Source organism: Lepisma saccharinum, chromosome 25 (genome assembly GCF_977018435.1).
Source record: "Lepisma saccharinum chromosome 25, izLepSacc3.1, whole genome shotgun sequence".
Taxonomy (NCBI): domain Eukaryota; kingdom Metazoa; phylum Arthropoda; class Insecta; order Zygentoma; family Lepismatidae; genus Lepisma; species Lepisma saccharinum.
Genome location: NC_139253.1, coordinates 33,453,584 through 33,472,193, shown reverse-complemented (window position 1 = coordinate 33,472,193; position 18,610 = coordinate 33,453,584). Strand labels below are relative to the sequence as shown.

The 18,610-nt window shown below is 40.5% G+C and overlaps 1 protein-coding gene across 4 annotated transcripts in view; it reads left to right on the top strand.

Annotated features, from left to right (window-relative positions):
• LOC145978504 (synaptogenesis protein syg-1) overlaps positions 1–18,610 on the top strand; it is a 794,118-nt gene that overhangs the window by 337,346 nt on the left and 438,162 nt on the right. The gene's annotated exons all lie outside the window — the stretch shown is intronic.

The window sequence follows — 18,610 nt, the reverse complement described above, 5'->3', positions numbered from 1 at the left end:
TTTCAGTTCTTACGGCGGGCACTCTAGAAGCTGGCAAGGGAAGTGGGGAGCGGAGAAGCAACCAATTCAGTGCGATAAAAATCGCAGCAGCCTGTAGAACGAGTTTCACGTAGTACTTATTTCCGCCACGTTGTATCTCTAGGCGCTACTGCTGTTCTCTGGTTGGTCTGTTGCGAATTCCCCGCTCTCCACTACCCTTGCCAGCTTCTAGAGCGCCCGCCATAAGAACTGAAAAGAGCTATAGTAACCTTCATTGTAAAAGGCAATGAAATAGAATAATATCAAAGCGATATAAATACGTTGATATATTTATTTTAGCAGTGACTATTACAATTCTTGTAATAATGCAAGAACAATAGTCTGAAAGTTTGACATTTTTTTTAAATGATTATAGTTAAATGATTGTAGGGGTAACACATTGTGTGGGGAGGCGAAACGTAAAGATTCAAAGGAATCATTGCGTTTAGAGTTAACACATTGTAAAGTCACGGACACTTTTGGGTGTAATGATCCCATTGAAAGTCAATTGGTTTGCTACAACCAAGAAGTTTACGTGACTGTATATGCAGTCTGTCCGTTAAGAAAGTTGGTGATTATACAGGAAGAACATAAAAAGTTACATGAGGGTTAACAGATAAGGACATCAGCAGAATGAATGAAATTCCAACAATTTTCACAAATCAATAATTTACATCAATAAACATGTGTGTTCCTTAAGTGGCAGATGGAGATAACAGATCTCCTTAGTATCTATTACATTTAGCGATGTGCTAGTGTAAAAACAAAAAAAAACTGGAATCCTGGCTTCACCTGACTTTCCGCTTACGCTGTTAATTGTCTCTCTGTAGCTCAGTTGATTGAGAAATGGCACAGTATGTCAGAGGCTCTGGTTCGAGTCCTCGTTGCGCTTGCATTTTTCTGACAACCTCTGAGGCGGAGTGATTAGCAAAGCGCGCTACAACGCCAGAGGTTACGAGTTCGAATTCCGGCCTAGGCATGAGTGCTCCTTGTGACTGTACCTTCATCATTTTTTGCAGATCATCAATCATCATCATCTTAGTCAAAAGTGTCAGAAAAGCTCTAAGTAAAACAAACTAAATGAATCAATCAATTAATTATACAGACAAACCAAAGACTGATTTTTTGAGACATGTTTAGTGTGCAATTAAATCTGTTTCCAATTTATTTTTTCGAGATGAAACAGACTTTTCGTTCGATTGCTTTGCTTTATTTAACTTCGCTTTTTGTGCCACTTTTGGCTAATTTGCGAAGATGGGGATGAGTGATGATATAATGAAATTGATGAATGGACACTCACAAACATCCATGCCCAGGCCTGGATTCGAACTCGGGACCCCTTGCGTCGCAGCGCGATGTACACTTTTCGTTCATCGAGACCTGAACGAGACATTTGTTCAAGACGAGACCGAGAGCAAAAAAATTGCCAAAGTTTAACTCCACTCTGTTCACTTTTAGGCAAATTGGGACTGGGCCTACAGTTTAAAGTAAGATCCGAATCACAGTGCAATGTCTGTCCACGGGGGAACGAAACCGAGACCACTTGGGTACTGCATTACCACCACGTCAGCTGGTCCAAGACACCGAGAACGAGACAAGGATTTTAACACCAGACGAGACGTAGGCAGACTTGCTCATTTACTAGACCTTTCCTACAACTTAACCTTGGAAGGGTAAAAGTCAGGTGAGTGTCTTCACTAGACTTTCTCAACTGTAATATGGACGGTGCTAAAGGTTTTACTTGGCCCTTGATTCGTTCTCCTGGACAGTTGGTTCTACCTTTTCCTTTGGGTCGCCCGCGGAAGGATCAATAATTGATCCTGGGATCTCATTTCGGCCGGTCTCACTGAGCTTAACGGACGTAGGTTGTGCCCTTTGGACTTACAAATTTCCTCCACATTCCAGCAATAGAGGTCGTGGTAGCCTTGTCCCTTGCGGCTATCAATATCTGTTGACGCTTTTTCTTTTTTACGCGCTTTGCTCTTTAGGTTTCGTCGGAGATATTGCACGTCTATCGAGAAATTCAAGATGTGTTATTAACGCTATACTAACTCTCTCTTTCTGGTATTCATAAACCCGAAGCTTTATTGTCCAATACCACACGTAAGTCTTCCATATTTTCTTATCCTGGGCAATATTAATCAACGCCTCAGTCTCCTTTAGCTTCATCGTAATATTCTCATTCCACCTTCACCTTGGCTTCTTTGCAGGTCTATTACCACCACAGGTAAGTTAAGCTGTGGTAAAGTTACCCTTCCTTATAGCACCGTACCCTGAAGGCACATTTATCCCCACACATTCTTGATCTCGGCCATTTTGGAGATGATATGTAATCAGCATCACGCTCCGGCCGCCTTTACTCCCCTACCGGTACCCATTGATTTGACACTCAGACACCCTACCGAGTAGACCACCGTGGCACCTCAACCGATGTTACCACCAGGTTTTCCAATAAGGATCCCGAGTAAGGTGAAAGTACAATTACCTTCGAGAAAAGTACTATATTAGTAATTGGTTAAAACGACAGAAAAACCACCAAGTAGACTCAGATTTATGAAACACACATTCGAAACATGCTTACCTGCATTAAGCCGCTACTGAGGCGACAGGAGGAATATCAAAAAACTTGTGATAGTGTAATATCTCCATGTATTCCGTGGACGATGAAAGAGTATTCATATTATCTCTCCTTGACCCTGAGATACTGCTTCGGGACAATGCGCCAGCTCACAAAGCCCACCCTACTCGCCAGATCTGTTTCAAAACGTTGGTTATTAATTGTCTTAATTTGGTTAGTAATATAGTTGCATATTTCATTGTTTTACGTCGCTTTTCAATTTCTCAACTTTATCCGCGACTATGTGGATGAACGGTGAAATAATGCAATATCAATACCGTACCCAGGATTCGAACGTAGGACTGCTGGATTCGAAGCACACTACCCTAACTATATAGGATGGCTAGAGTTCCTGTAAGAACTTTAATTTTTGTAATTTACTGGAATTGTGAAATTAATACAAAAATCAGTTTGAAAAATATTGTATCTTAGTCCTTACAACCGCGTTACCTTATATTCAAGAAGAATAGTGTGAGATATGAACATTCGAAACACACTAGGAATACAACCTGCTCCTTTTCTATTAGAAAACTATAACTGTGAACATGAAAGAAAGGTCGGAAAAGGTCCAAGGCCGAAACGCAAATAGAGAAATCACATTTCTTTACATTCTCGTATATTTTATCAATTTATAATCAGATAATCTTAGCTAAAGAAGTAGAGGGCCTCTCCATCCCCGTTGCCGTAGTAACAACGTCGTCACTTTTTAATCAAGAGGTTCGAGGTTCGATACCTGTTGCAGGTACAGTCATCGGCAATAAAAATGAAACATCTAGATCCAGGCACGTAGCCAGGGGAAGGGCTAAGGGGGCTGAAGCCCCTCCCGAAATCCTACAAATATATAATTTAAATAGTGTATAGTGCTAATTAATTTTACTTCCATATCAGGATTAAACGTCTTGTAAGATAAGTTGTAATATACTGAGAAAGTTATGTTCAGTGCTTCTACCCCCTCCTCGCCTTTAGATGGCTGCTGCTGATAAGGCATGAGCCACTCCCGAAATAAAATCCTGGCTACGCGCCTGTCTAGATCCCATTTCTATTGCCGGTGACTGTACATTTACAGTGGTTCACATCCCACTTCATTTGATTGATTGATTTGCTTTATGCTAATTTGAGCTGGACCTACAATTTAATCTAAACCAGTGTGTAATGTGCTTCCACTGGAGATCGTGCATGGATTGATTGATTGAGTTGGTGTTTTAAGTCCACTTTATGCACAGTAAGGCTAATTGGGACTGGAACTACAGTTTAAAGTGGAATCCGAACCACTATGTGCCTCCAACAGGTATCGAACCCGGGATCCCTTGATTACAAGGCGACGACGCTACCACTGCGCCATCGGGGAGGCACATCCCACTTTAGACTGTATGTCTAGTCCTGATTCTGATTGGCCTACCTGACCGTCAAGCCAACTTTATCTGTAATAATTTTCTAAATGTTAGTGACAATGGTTCTACATTAGCATAACTGCACATTATTAATTAATTATACTTCTTCTAACACTGAAATAAAAAAATTAAAACAGAATTTCTGCGGACGCCGTGGAGAAATTTTCAACGCGCCGTAGCAAAATCACAGTTTTGTCACTCAAAGACGAGATAAGAAGTGCTTTCTCGAAACACAATGTTTGAATAAGTATATTTAAAAACACTACACTGTATCCAGGGAACCTCTGGAGCAAGCGAACGAATAGAGTCTCTGCGGAAGTAGTGACTCGAGAACACTCGGCCAATGAACGCGTGAGAGGCGAAATGGCTGCATGGAAGAGAATGCGCGGCTGCAGCTACCAGCCTCTCGCACCCCACTCGCTTTCTACACTTCTCTGCCGTTATGCGTGGCCTTGCTCCACATACTCCTGAGACAGACAATGGATTATGTTCAATTAACATTGCATGTTAAACTTTGTCTCTATCGAAGTAGAAAAGCAACGTAAATCAGCAAATCGCAATTTCTGGGAGCGTAGCACATTGAAAGAATCAGAACGGGAACAATTTTGAATAACAGAGGAAGGTGAATTGCAATAATTGCAAGATTAGACAACCAGAACGGGTTGAAAAATGAACCCGGGAAATGGCTGACGAAAAGGAGGCGGTTGACGATAAAAGAACAAGAAAACATGCTTTTAAAATAATTCCAGAACGTTGTTTGGAGCGAGAGTGTGCAAGAAATGTTTTCACCGCATTAAATAGAAGAGCGATGTCTCTCGTGGCACCTTCTGCGATTCTGTAGTCCTAATGGCCGACGCGTTAAGTTTTGGCTGATGGCCCGGGAGAACTCTACCGTATAGGGTACCCGACGGAATTGTAGAAATCGGTCTGACGTGTTTGCAGAATACGAAAGACCCTTCCCGCTCACTTACTCACCACATACATCATGAGGAGACCAGCGGATGGGATGCCCTTGCAGACTGAGCTAAGAGGTGAAAAGTTATGAAGAATGCCAACGGAACACATTTGGTTAACTTGTCGTGACGCTGCCGCAGAGAGCGAGGGGGTGGAAACACGCCAACCTTTTTCTGAAAGAAACAAGAAAATCCCGGTTATTGAATTCAACAGTTACCGTAAATGTCTTAATGTCATATTTAGGAATATTCTTAATATGACCGCTCACATTTATACATATATTAAAGGATGGGTCTGCTAATATCTTTGAGCCAAAATATTCACCGTGCCTCAAGATAACTAACTAACTCTCTAGCCTTCTTAAACCCGAAGTTTATGGCTGCAGCAACATAAGCTTTGTACCTGTCCCTATCCTGAGCAAGATCAATCCAATCTTTTCCATCCTTACCTATCTCTTTTAGGCCCATCTCAACGTTATCCCTTCATCTTCGTCTTGGCCTTCCTACAGGTACCATCAGGCTTCCCAAGAATCCTGTAAAATCTTCTTTCCTCTCCCATTCGTGTCACATGGTCTGCCGATCAAAGTCTTCTTGATTTAATTATTCTAATAATATCTGGACGTGAATACAAATTGTGCAGTTCTAAATTATGTAGCCTTTTCCACTCACCTGTCCCTCATCCCTTTTAGGTTCAAATATTTTTCTAAGGATTTTCAAGGTGGAGAACGAAATCCCAGAGCTTCAAATTCTGTTTATATTTTAGTTCTGTCTAGACTAAAATGGTTCTCGTTTCAAGGACACTTTTATGAACAAATAGGCTAACTGGGACTGTTACTGCAGTTTAACGTGGGACCCGAAGCACAGTGTCATGTGTGTCATGTCGTGCCTCCACCGGGTATTGAACCTGGGACCTCTTGATTACAAGGCCACAACGCTATCACTACACCCCTGTGCATTGCACTGTGCCATGGAAGCATATACGAATGTGCAGGCTCCATACATTCTCGATCTGGACCATGCCGGAGATGCAATGAGCTCCGGACGCCTTTAACCCACGAAGTGCTCTCAAGAAATCGAACACCGGTTCTTCCGCGTGACAGTTAGACAACTAAACAACACCGTTTAGACTGGGGTTACATAATTGGGGATAAGAAACGCACCTGTCAGCAATTTTAATCTCTCAAGTTTTGGTTTCGGTTAAAAACCTTGAAATACAGTAGGCCTACATGGTTTCTGAGGACCCATGGACAAATGAGTGATAAGCCACCAATGTTTTCCGCTTGAACAAAACCTTTCATTGTGGTGGACTTACAGCCTACCGTAACGCCGGCTTTAGACGAAAGCATTTCCGTTAACATTTTTGCTAGCATAAATGCTACGTAAATGCTTCCAAAAATCTTATAACAGATAGTACTATACACGAAAGCATTTTATGGAACATTTCAGTTAACTGAATCAATTACAATGTACAGTGGTGGAAAAAAGTTCTTCCCCATAAGACTTTAATGGCAGTAAATAATGCCGGAAAGGTAGGCAACACACATTGCACCTTTAGGTGATCGGGTGATTCTGTCTGTCTCAAGGACCAACTCGTCTTTTATGCAATAGCCAACAGACGCAGGAAATGTAGGAAAGTCACGTGACATCAGGTGGAATGTTGTTCGTCATAAAATCGCCTTTTCTCAAGCCAGGTCGCAGAACCGACAAGAGTTATAGCCTATGTTCGAAAATGATTCCCCTAAAACCGTTGAACGAAACGCTAAAATAATTCTTGCCTTAATTACAAAGGCTACTATACTATATGTGCCGCGGTAGCTCGGTCGTTAGGGAGTTTGATTACCATGCGAGAGCTCTGAGTTCGATCTCCGACTGGGGAGGATTGGAATTTTGTCCACCTGTTCAAGTGGCTCCGGCGCGGGGGGGGGGGGGGTAAAGGCGGCCAGGGGCGTGGTGATGATCACATTATCCCCACCTTCGGCCGTAACAAGAAAGTGTGCAACCCTAACTCCGCACCCCCTACACGCCTTCATGGCTTGGTGCAAAGGTAGCACTTTGCTCTTTCATTTACTATACGTCTTGATTTTGTCGGAACAGAACGTTCTAATTTCTATGTGGACTTTCTTCCAAGCTTCGTAGGGATGTGAATAGGCTCCAGTTTTTCTTGACACAATTCATTCATGTTATATTTCGTTATAAAAACCACGGCCTATATCCTGTGTGTGGGGGGGGGGGGCTATAATTTAAACATGTGAGGTGATACTTTTCTCACTACTCCATTCTCCAATTCTTCGTATCCGAAATAACTCTCAATTCCACACACTGAAAATGTAGCATTTCCTACATCTTAGCATGCAAATATCTAGCAGCAAAGTAATGTGTAGGCACATAGTGGTTCGGATCCCACTTTAAACTGTAGATGCATTCCCGATTAGTCTTACTGTGCATAAAGTGGACTTAAGACACCAAACAACCAACCTTCAGAATCCCGTTATCGTCCAGATTATCGAAACCAGAAGCTTCGTCGCGAATAACATAAGCAGGAAGACAATGTGAAATTACCCAACACAAACGACGATACAGCACGCGTTCTAAAATGAAGAAGAATACGTAAGTTGAAAGACCTCGATAGACACACACACTTTTCCTCCCCTCAATGGTAAGATTTCTTTCTTGCAGAGAAGCCTTTAGGTAGGGCTTCAAGGCCACGACGAAAAAGTGTTTTACATGCAATGACGAGACCAAAACACGGGTCTAGTTTGATATGAAAGCTGTGTTCCTCCTTATTTCGTACGTCATTGATAACAGGAACACGGCCTCGTCTGCAAACCCTAGTTTCGTAGAGCAGATGCCTGTTCGCCACCCTTTGGTTCCGTGACCTTCGCTCGTAGTTAGCAAGAGTGAATGACTCACCAGATACCTGTTGCCTGTGAGCTTATACAGGAATATATATTTCGTTAGCGTCTGTAAGTATTGTTTCATCTGCAGTTATATCAGTTAACGTTCGAATTGTTTCCTAATGGTTACGTTATTTATAAATTAGTTCTTTCTATCTATTTGTATGGGGGTTGGGGGTATACAGCCTGCATGTATTATTTTTTTTCCTGAAACAAGAAGAAATTTCAAGACAAAAAAAGAGTCCTAGAAGAGTAGTTAATAAAAAAGAAAGAAGAAAACGAAAATGTAAATGTTTAAATAAATTATTGCATAGATCGAGTGAATAATATTTTCTCACGGGGCCTCCTCGATGGCGTAATGATAACGTCGTCACCTTATAATCAAGGGATCCCGGGTTCGATACACGGTGGATGCACGTATTAGTTCGTATGTCATTTTAAACTGAAGGTCCAGTCCAGATTAGCTTATCTGTGCAGAAAAACTAAAAAAAGAAATTGTCACAGTGTAAGAAAATTTCATGTTCAACCACATACAAAAGGGAATAATTTATTCCATGTTGGAGTTCACATTTATAGCATCTAACCAACACAATTATGGATCGCAACGTATTTTCTCAGATCCATTTTAATTATACGTGCATGATAAAATAACAGAAGTTGAGGAAAGAGAAAGCCAAGCGAAACACAGATGCCTTCTCCAGAATTTCAAATCTCGTTACGTAAGGTTCTGGGTTGAAGTCCAGGGCAGGCATGACTCTCTTGTTCTTGCCCTTTTATCTGCTCTAATGTATTTAATCATAAATCGTCGTTATGGTTTACTTCCAGGGGAGGAATAATGACAATAATTGCCAATACAAAGCCAATAACGAACAGACGCAGATGTCAAGAAAGAAACAAGACTTTACAGTGTCTCCGTCTCTCGGTTTCTCGAACTGAAAATTGCTCTCCCGTTCTCGGTCTCGGCTAGTTAAATATAGAAATCGAAATAGTATGTGAAGATACATATATTTCATATATCCCGGTTTTATAGGAGATTTCGTGAGAGATGAAATAAGTACTCTTCGATCATGTTTATTTTTATTAGTTTTGTTACGTAACATCACTTTTCTTCCTAGTCGCGGACGAGTGACCATTACATGAAATTAATGACGAAATACTCAAACACCTGTGACAAGGACGGTACTCAAATCCGGGAACTTTGGTGACGAGATCGAATGTTGACCACTTAATGAGCTTGCCCACCGAGTCTGCTTAATGTTGCTTGTGTCAGGTAATTCGAAATAACTGTCAATATCCCACATTCATTATCATTTGTTTCATAATTTATCTTATTGATGTTATTAACCTGAAGTCGAAGAAATAGTTGAAAGGCAATCATGCAAGATTGAATGTCTATGATGTTACTTCGTGCCGAATAATATGACGTGATATTATGATATGAATATATTAATAATATAATATGCCTAGTCATTCGATTGATTGATCCCAATTGCGTACACAAAATATGGTATAATGTCCACTCTTAACCAACCTCCGTGGCGTAGTGGTTAGCACAGCGCGCTACGACAGCATGGGCCCCTGGTTCGAATCTCGGCTTGGCCATGGGTGTTCTTGGTGAGTGTCCGTGAATCAATGTCATCATATCATCTTCATCGTCGCTATTTGCCAAAAGTGAAAGAATAGCGACGCTAAATAACAAAAATCGAATCAAATGGAACATCTTCACCGATTTAATTCTATACCGTACCAAATTCCCAGATTATTACTGCTTCTTGCTTCATTTTACAGCATGTCAATTGTTTTCCGGTTCGAAAACAAATGGAATGTTGTTTTGTGCAGTTGATTGTGCATTGTTTCGTTGTTTGGATTGTTTAATTAACGTCGCATTAATTAGTTTTAGACCAATCGTGACAGAGGGAATCGAGAGCACAAAGGAAGTGGAAAAGACAAGTTAGATACCACGGCTCTCTTTAAATGTAGGATTCCTTGAATACAACTGAAGTGACCGCAGAATATTATGGATAAAATTTGTTTCGCTTTTTCCTTTTATTTCTGTTTCAGTTATTTTACTTCGCTTTTCTTCTCCCACTGGCGTTAATCGTGTCGGTGAGGAAGAATTATAAACTCGTGAAATGGACGATGGGACAAAAAAATATATATGCCTCTCCCACGGTTCGAAACTGTGACCACAAAATATTGTCTTATTTTTAAAATTTACGCCAAATATGGTTTCACTCGTCTCTTTCTCAAGGCGTTCCATTGCGTCTCCGATGGCGTAGTGGTAACGTCTTCGACATGTAATCAAAGGCTTCCGAATTCAATACCAGATAGAGGAACATTTGGTTCGGATCCCACTTTAATCTGTAGGTCCAGTGCATAAACTGGACTTAAACCATTAGCGTGTGGCATGTGGCCTGTGATGAGAACCATAATTTCAGTGAACCTTCTTGACAATGACTAGTATCACTCGAAAAATATATTTTCTTACGAGTAGATCTTGTTAAGAAACCAGTTGCTGAAATGTTCTTCTTGAGGCCACGTAGCACCCAGCTGTTGTTTGTTGTTGCTGGGGCATGAGTCATGTGACTCATGCTATCAATGCTCAATCGTTCCCGAGAACTCAGATCCACCAGACAAACTTAAGCGAATAATTTGTTATTTGGGTTGCATAAACAACAGGCTTTAAGACGTTACGAAATTCTAGGTGCCGTGGCCCAGGTAATTCTTTCTCCGACTGTACAATACATATAGCACGAAAGGCACGTCGAATTACACCGTAAATGCTGTGTTCACGGTATTTGAAATTTTAAAAAGCTAAAATATTCTTCCATTCGTGTACAGTAAACGTTGTTATGTATGTAGTTAATCAGCGCCATTCTTCTCTACCTTAAACCATTTAATATGAAGCGATATTCCTCTCGGTTGAATAGTTATCGTCGTTTAAAAGTGTGAAGTGATACGTTGTTTACATCTCACGCGACCGCCATTATATTTGCACTCGTGACCATCAGGTCGCTTCTGATTGGTTGCGCTACGGAAAACGCTACGGACCGAGCCTATCCTTGAGAAATGCCATGAAATATGCCATGGCATCTGAAATGCCATAACATTTCTCACTTTACACTGTAGCTTTTTGGTCAAGGCATAAATGTTAAGAAAAATGCTAAGGGAAATGCTTTCGTCTAAACCGGGCCTAACACAAGTTTCCAAAATTCGCTTCTCACGGTTGATGTACGAAAATATCCTAACACTAGTTCTAGATTCTGTACTGTGAATACACTATTGTTTATAAATAATTACTGGTCTCGTGCAAATTAAGCTTTTTGCTTGGGGGGAGATGCCCACTCAGTGGCGTATTTGTGATTTGGAAGTTAGTTTTTTTTAGGTATGCAAATTTATATAATGTTACCAGTCAATAAACTAAACTATTGCCTTGCGGTGCTAAGTACCTCAGAACATTGGTTCTAATCTATGTCATTAAATATTGTGGTAACATTTACACATAATTTCGAAACAGTATAGAATTTACATTGTTAGAAAACCCAAACTAATTCACAAAAGAGCTATCGAACTAATTAAATTCAATTTATTTGAACAATAGTGTTCTCATCAACCATAATACTGAAAACATTTCCTTTTTCTAAAACCTCTGCACCCAACGGCAGTGTAAAAAAGTGAACAATGTGCTACTTAAAAATAGAACTTCAGACGTGAAGTAGGATGTATACCCTATACCAGCTAACTGTAGACCAGGCGAACGAGAACAAGTCTGCGCGAGTAGTGACGCGAGACGGCTCCACCAATGAACAGTGAAAGGAATGGGATTGCGTAGTGAGCGACTGGAGTTACCCGCTTTCACTGGCTTTCACTACTCGATTTCCTTCCTCCTCTGCCGCTATGCGCGGTCCTGCTCCACAGTTAGCTGGGACAGAGTATAATTGGTTTAAAGGTTGATTAACTGTTTTCCGGTATTATTTTTCAGTTTTTGTTTCATGGTTAAGAAATTAAATCAATTCAATTTTCTTTGAGGGGGATAAAAACATCCCTGGCAAGGATGAAAGTAATTTTCTTTTCTGGGGATATTTTATTTTTTTTGTGTGGGGAGTGTATCCCCGGCATCCCCTCTGTTAATTTGCAATTCGCAATCTGGTGTAATGCACTACAAAATCGAACGTTCCAATTTTTAAAAGTAGGGACATTTCATTGTGTGTATCCCATTATCTCTTTCATCATTTAATCATCATAGTCTCGATTAACCTAGAGAGGCAGAAAGATGACCACAAAAAGTTTTTCCTAAGTGTATTTTATTCTTATAGACGCCAATAGTTACAAGGCGATACCACTAGGCCATGGAGAAGGGCCGAAAAGGGACGATAAAAGAATCACAATATGACTGTCACATCACCATCAAAAGCCCGCAGTAAGCAAACAAGACTTTCCACAATAAGAGAAACTGTTATTATTAAATGCTTTGCAAAAACATTTAAATTTCCATCATGAACATATCTCATCATGCATTTTCCTTCTTACTGTGGTCGAAGCAAAAACAGAGGAGAGATCAAATATGTGGATGAGATTGGGTGTAATCATGCTTTACAGCGGAAACAACTACAAAGCTTTATTTTCACCATTTATTTTGATTAAATTCTGTATAATTTGAATACGATCCGCGAATAATTAACGCATGATTTAACGAAGAGAAATTTTAATTACAAAACCGAAATAATGTGGTTGAATTTTAAAACAGGGATGTGATGTCATCGAAGGAATAAAACAGCCATGCTTCCTGAATGAGTACTGCAACAGCAAGGGAACGACGATTATATTTCAGAGACACTTGACTGAAAAAGCTGAATTTCTACATCGATTGCTTCAGGACTGCTGAATTATTCAGCTGAGTTTTCGCCACAGCGAAGAAACATTTACATATCGACGGGATCGGTGAATGAAGAATCCATGAATTTGATACAAAAAAAATTCTTTTTTTCAGACCGCTTGACTTTATAGTCAAGTTGAACACAAACAGAAAGGAAAGCAAAAAAAAACCCTCTTTGCTTAATTGTTTGGCAGTTCTCTCTCTGGTTTTCGTGAAGGCCGAATATAATGATTGAGCACACAGGTGTATTTGCAATTTTATTTTGGGGAAAGGGTAGGTTTTCCATTAACACCCTTTAGCATGAATTTGAAATCCACACACAGAAACAACCACGTATCTAGAAATATACGTATTTCAAAAGGGGGAAGGGATCTGAACCAAGTGCATCAGAAATAATCTAATATATAAAAATGGATGCATGTGTGTGTGTGTGTGTGTGTGTGTTTGTGTGTGTGTGTGTGTATGTATGTTTGTGTCAGCATAACTATCGAACGCCTGGAGCGATTTCAACCAAACTTGGTACACATATCACTTACATTCTGGAAAGAAATACTGTGGGGGTAAGACACCTCTGGCACCCCTAAGGAGGGGGTGGGAAGGGAGTGACATGTAAAACGACCGATATTAGTGTGGAATCCATAGTTTTCGGGGTTGCTAAGATGAATGGTGACACTCCCAGTGCCGTTCAACTCCAAGACACCCCTGGCATCCGTAGGGATGGGTGAGAAGAAGGTGACATGTAAAAATAATCGAAAACTACCGATATTGTGGAATCCTTAGTTTTCGGGGTCGCTAAGATGAATAGTAACACTCCCAATGCCGTTCAACTCCAAGACACCCCTGGCATCCCTACGGGTGGGGGTGAGAAGGGGGTGACATGTAAAACGACCGATATTAGTGTGGAATCCATAGTTTTCGGGGTTGCTAAGATGAATGGTGACACTCCCAGTGCCGTTCAACTCCAAGACACCCCTGGCATCCGTAGGGATGGGTGAGAAGAAGGTGACATGTAAAAATAATCGAAAACTACCGATATTGTGGAATCCTTAGTTTTCGGGGTCGCTAAGATGAATAGTAACACTCCCAATGCCGTTCAACTCCAAGACACCCCTGGCATCCCTACGGGTGGGGGTGAGAAGGGGGTGACATGTAAAACGACCGATATTAGTGTCGAGTCTATAGTTTTCGGGGTCACTAAGATGAATAGTGACACTCCCAATGCCGTTCAACTCCAAGTTCATTTTACACTATAGTTAGAATTCATTATTTGCCTGTCTAAAAGAAGATTGGGATAAATAAATACCCGGGCAACGCCGGGCAATCAGCTAGTAATAATATAAATAATTAAATTAAATTAACAACATTATTAATTATGTTATATATTTTGCTATTGTATTGTTATTATTACACGGATTGATACCATGCCCGCATATGAATAGAGCTATAACAGCACGTATTCATTATCTACCTTACATGTAGCTAAGATCGACAAATTTTTGTACAAAACAAATTCCCTAGCTAGGAAATTACGAATGTCAAATAGATAAAGAATTGAATATTTAATTTTTTAAAAAAGTATTATATCCAGTAACGAAAAGTAAAGTTCACCATTAATATTTTACGCGTATGATTATAAGTAATAGAGAGCATGAATCTTCTTTGAGACTGCCATTCAAAACCGCATGATATCAATATAATCCTCGCCTTCCAGTAAGTTCGTGGAAAATAAATAATACTCGATTATACAAGAATTGTTTAAAAGTATATTTTTATATTTTAATTTCAGTACTTGGGATTTTTTTTGTGGAGGTGGGGCCCGGAAACCCTGGACTCCTCCTAAATACATCCTTGCACAGAAATGCATCAAGTCAATGTTGGTACAGCTTTATTGCATCAATTGGCACAATTTTGGTTTCTTTGAAACGATCATGTCTTATTTTCTTGCTTGAAGCATTTTAATGAATGATTGAATGAGTTAAAAGTTTTCGGTGTGTCGGCTCATGTGGCCATTTTGCACCCTTAAAAGTATACGAGGGACAATAGCCTTATCTAAAATCGTTACCAGTAGCTGGTATTTAAAAAAAGGGGTGTAAAAAACCTTAGAAAAGTTAAACGTTCTTGGTTGTAAAGGGGTGTAAAAAACCTGAGAAAAGTTAAAAGTTCTAGGTTGTAAAGGGGTGTAAAAAACCTGAGAAAAGTTGAAAGTTCTAGGTTGTAAAGGGGTGTAAAAAACCTGAGTAAAGTTAGAAGTTCTAGGTTGTAAAGGGGTGTAAAAAACCTGAGGAAAGTTAAAAGTTCTAGGTTGTAAAGGGGTGTAAAAACCTGAGGAAAGTTAAAAGTTCTAGGTTGTAAAGGGGCGTAAAAACCTGAGAAAAGTTAAGTTCTAGGTTGTGAAGGGGTGTAAAAAACGTGAGAAATGTTAAAAGTTCTAGGTTATAAAGGGACCTGCACAGGACATACACGACACGTTAAAAGATAAGGAGACACTAAAGCGTCGTCAGAAAGAGTGCAAATGGCTGGCGTTTCTCAAAAAGCTAAAATATTTGATAAAACACTGTCATCATCATCTCCCAACATGGATCACAAGTTGTCCAGAAGATGAAATGTTTGGCTGAGGACATTAAAATCGAGACGTATGTGCCGAACACTTAAAAAAAAGGTTACATACACGGTACAGCTGAGAACTCAGAATTTGCGCACCAGCCAACTTTGAGCACTTTCCACTGGGTGACACGTGGTCTATGTATCGAGTCCCATCGCGGCGGTTTTCTTGCTTTCGAGACCGCTTGTATGGCTTTCAAGCAGGTCCCCGATTGTCCTCACAATCCTGGAGCAACACAGAATTTTTTGGGGCTCCCACTGTGCAACGAATCCAGGACCACTCGCACCAAAGACGAGAGCATTAATCATTTCGCTACACCGGAAACCTCTTCACAAAACTGGAGCATATGAATTATATCTTTTACGTTCATAAATATAATATCAAATTGATGCTATTAGCCTATTTCTACATTGATAAAAAAAAACTATTTGTAAACTTAACCAATATGCCTGGTGGTTAGAACAGCGCACTACTTTCCGGGTTCGAATTTCGGAGTGAGTAGACCTTCAACAATTTCATCATTATCCTTGTCGTCGTGATTAGCCAAGAGTAGCAGAAAACGACTCAAAATAACAAAAAAATGATTGATTGATTTGGTTTATTTTACATCGCTTTTCTGCCACTTTTGGCTAATCGCGAAGATGGGGATGAGTTATGATAAGATGAAATTGTTGAACGAACACTCACAAGGAACATCCATGTCAATGTCGGGATTTGAAGTCGGAACCCCTGCCGTCGTAGCGCATGCTAACCATTTCTCCACGGAGGCAGACAATAACAAAAATACAAATACAATCTAAGCGTTGTGCTTTATTGGCCAATACAAAAACTGCACTGATTAACATATCCCGTCCCTATTATACTCTTCGTCGGGAATCTACGGAGCCTGTCCGAGCATAAGGGCAGAGAACATGCTGCTGCAAAGGCTGGTAATTGCAGTCACCTTCCCCCACCCCGCAATCCCGTTCCCTCGCTTCAGACATTCCGGCGACAGAGTATAAATATAATTTAACAAATCGTGCTGGTGCGAGTACTTTTTTCCTGACGTCACGATATAACGCGAGTATAAATGACGGGCATTGTATTGGTTCCTTGCTGTGCAATAAACCGGCTCAAAACCGTCTTGGAAGCGACATCAGAGGCCCAGGGAGATGCTTTCACAGGGACCGACTCCGTGCTAATGGAGCAGGTGGGGTTCCCGTGATGCCCAACTTTTCTCATTTAGCCCCGGCTATGTGGGGATGCGGCCAGTGGGGACCGGAGAGTGGATGCATTAAAAAAAGAGAAGGAATAAGCTCAACCTACAAATGTTAAAAAAAAAGAATAGGAGTCAGGAGCAGAAGGAGAAAGATGAGTAGATGTGCGATAACAAGAAAATGGAGTGACTGTCGCATGCAAGATAAGGGCAGAAAGAATGAAAGAGGGTGGAGATTGTAGAGGGAAATTCTCGTGGCTGTCTTTGTGGGACGTTTTATTTCAACGAAATGCATTCGGTGGATGGTTGAACTGATGTAGCGAATGTCGTCCCTTGAAGTCACACGCATATCTTCCAGGTTCCTAAAGTTACCGAGGGCGATAAAGTGCATTAATGAAGTTACCTTCACGCAATTAATATATTACATTGACTAAATATTCTGCTCTCTTATCACACCAACACACTGTTCCGGGAATCTCTGGAGCAAGTGAACGAAGAGATGAACACGTGAGGGGGGAAGTGAGTGTATGGAGGAGATAATATGGCTGCAGCTATCAGCAGCACTGCTTTGCTCTGTCCACTCGCTTTCTCCCCTTCTCTGCCGTTATGATCGGCCGTGCTCCAAAGATTCCCGAGACAGAGTGTCGGGTTCACATCATTGATTGATTGGGTTTATTTTACTTCGCATTTCTGCCACTTTTGGCTAATGTCGAAAATAAGGATGAGTGATATGATATTGCTGAAGGAACATTCACGGACACCTATGCCCAGGCCGGGATTCGAACCGGAACCCCTGGCTTCGTAGCGGGGTACATTTATTAATAGAGGAAATTTTACATATTTTCGTTGTGAATTTTATTTGCTTGTTTTATAAAGGACAAATTATTACCCATAAATTACACATTGTAAATGTTTACGAAATTTTTTATTTCCAACGGCAGTTGATTAGAACCACATACACGTTCTATCTGGCTTCTTTCTGCTTAACCGTCAACCTCCATAGTCGATACCGGAGCGTGCTACGAAGCCAGGTTTCCTAGGTTCGAACCCTGGGTAAGACATGGACATTTGAATATTGCCGCCCCTTCATTTTTCATCTATTCCTTCACAACGTTGCGATTAACTTAACGAGGTAGGAAACAGACGTACACAAACTGCAACACAATTCCACTTTTCCAGCCCATTATTCCATTAGCCATGTCGAAATGCTCGTCGCTTGTCCGTAGCATATTCATACCTCTACACTAAGCAGCCACAAGTATGGGTGACGTTAACGATATAATAGTTGAGCGAACATTCATGCCTCGCTCGGAATTCGAACGCAGTACTCTAGGTTAACAGTCCATTACGGTAACCGCAAGTCCATGAAGGGATGCGCCAGGAGAATGTGTGCTTTATGTGCGTTTAGGTATTTCTAGATGTTAGGTCGTTAATTGGATGCTGGAAATAATAAGTATTGTGAACTAACAAGGAACGGTCGCTTTACTGCCATATTATTATAGTTACAATAAATTATTATTGTTGTTTTCCCATGAAATGAGTGACAAAACTGTTAGGGCCACAGATAATTTCAACGATGAAGTATTGTTAACTAATTGTAAAAATATTGACTTCGCTTTGTATCTAGCCATTGCTGTGCCCAGTATTAAGTAACAATAAATTACTATTGTTATTATTAAGCCTTGGGGAGCGACATCTTCTCGATCCAACAGTGATTATATTGCTGAACTAACACTTTTTTCTTTAGTTTTTTTTCTATTTGCTCTCACATAGTTTTTCCGCACTACGTTAGGTGTCATTCACTTGACCTTGTATGGCTTCTTGTTTTTGAAATTTGGAAGCTTTCGAAGCTATTCCTTTTCTGGGTTAAGTGGTTGAATATGATCGTGATTGATTAGGTTTATTTTCGCTTTTCTGTCACTTTCGTCTAATGGCGAATATGAGAATGAGTGATGATATGATGAAATTGATGAAAGGAGAGACTAAAAGAACACCCCGCCCAGTCCGTGATTCGAACACGGCGTCCTTGATATCGTAGCGCGCTGTGATAACCACTATGCTAAG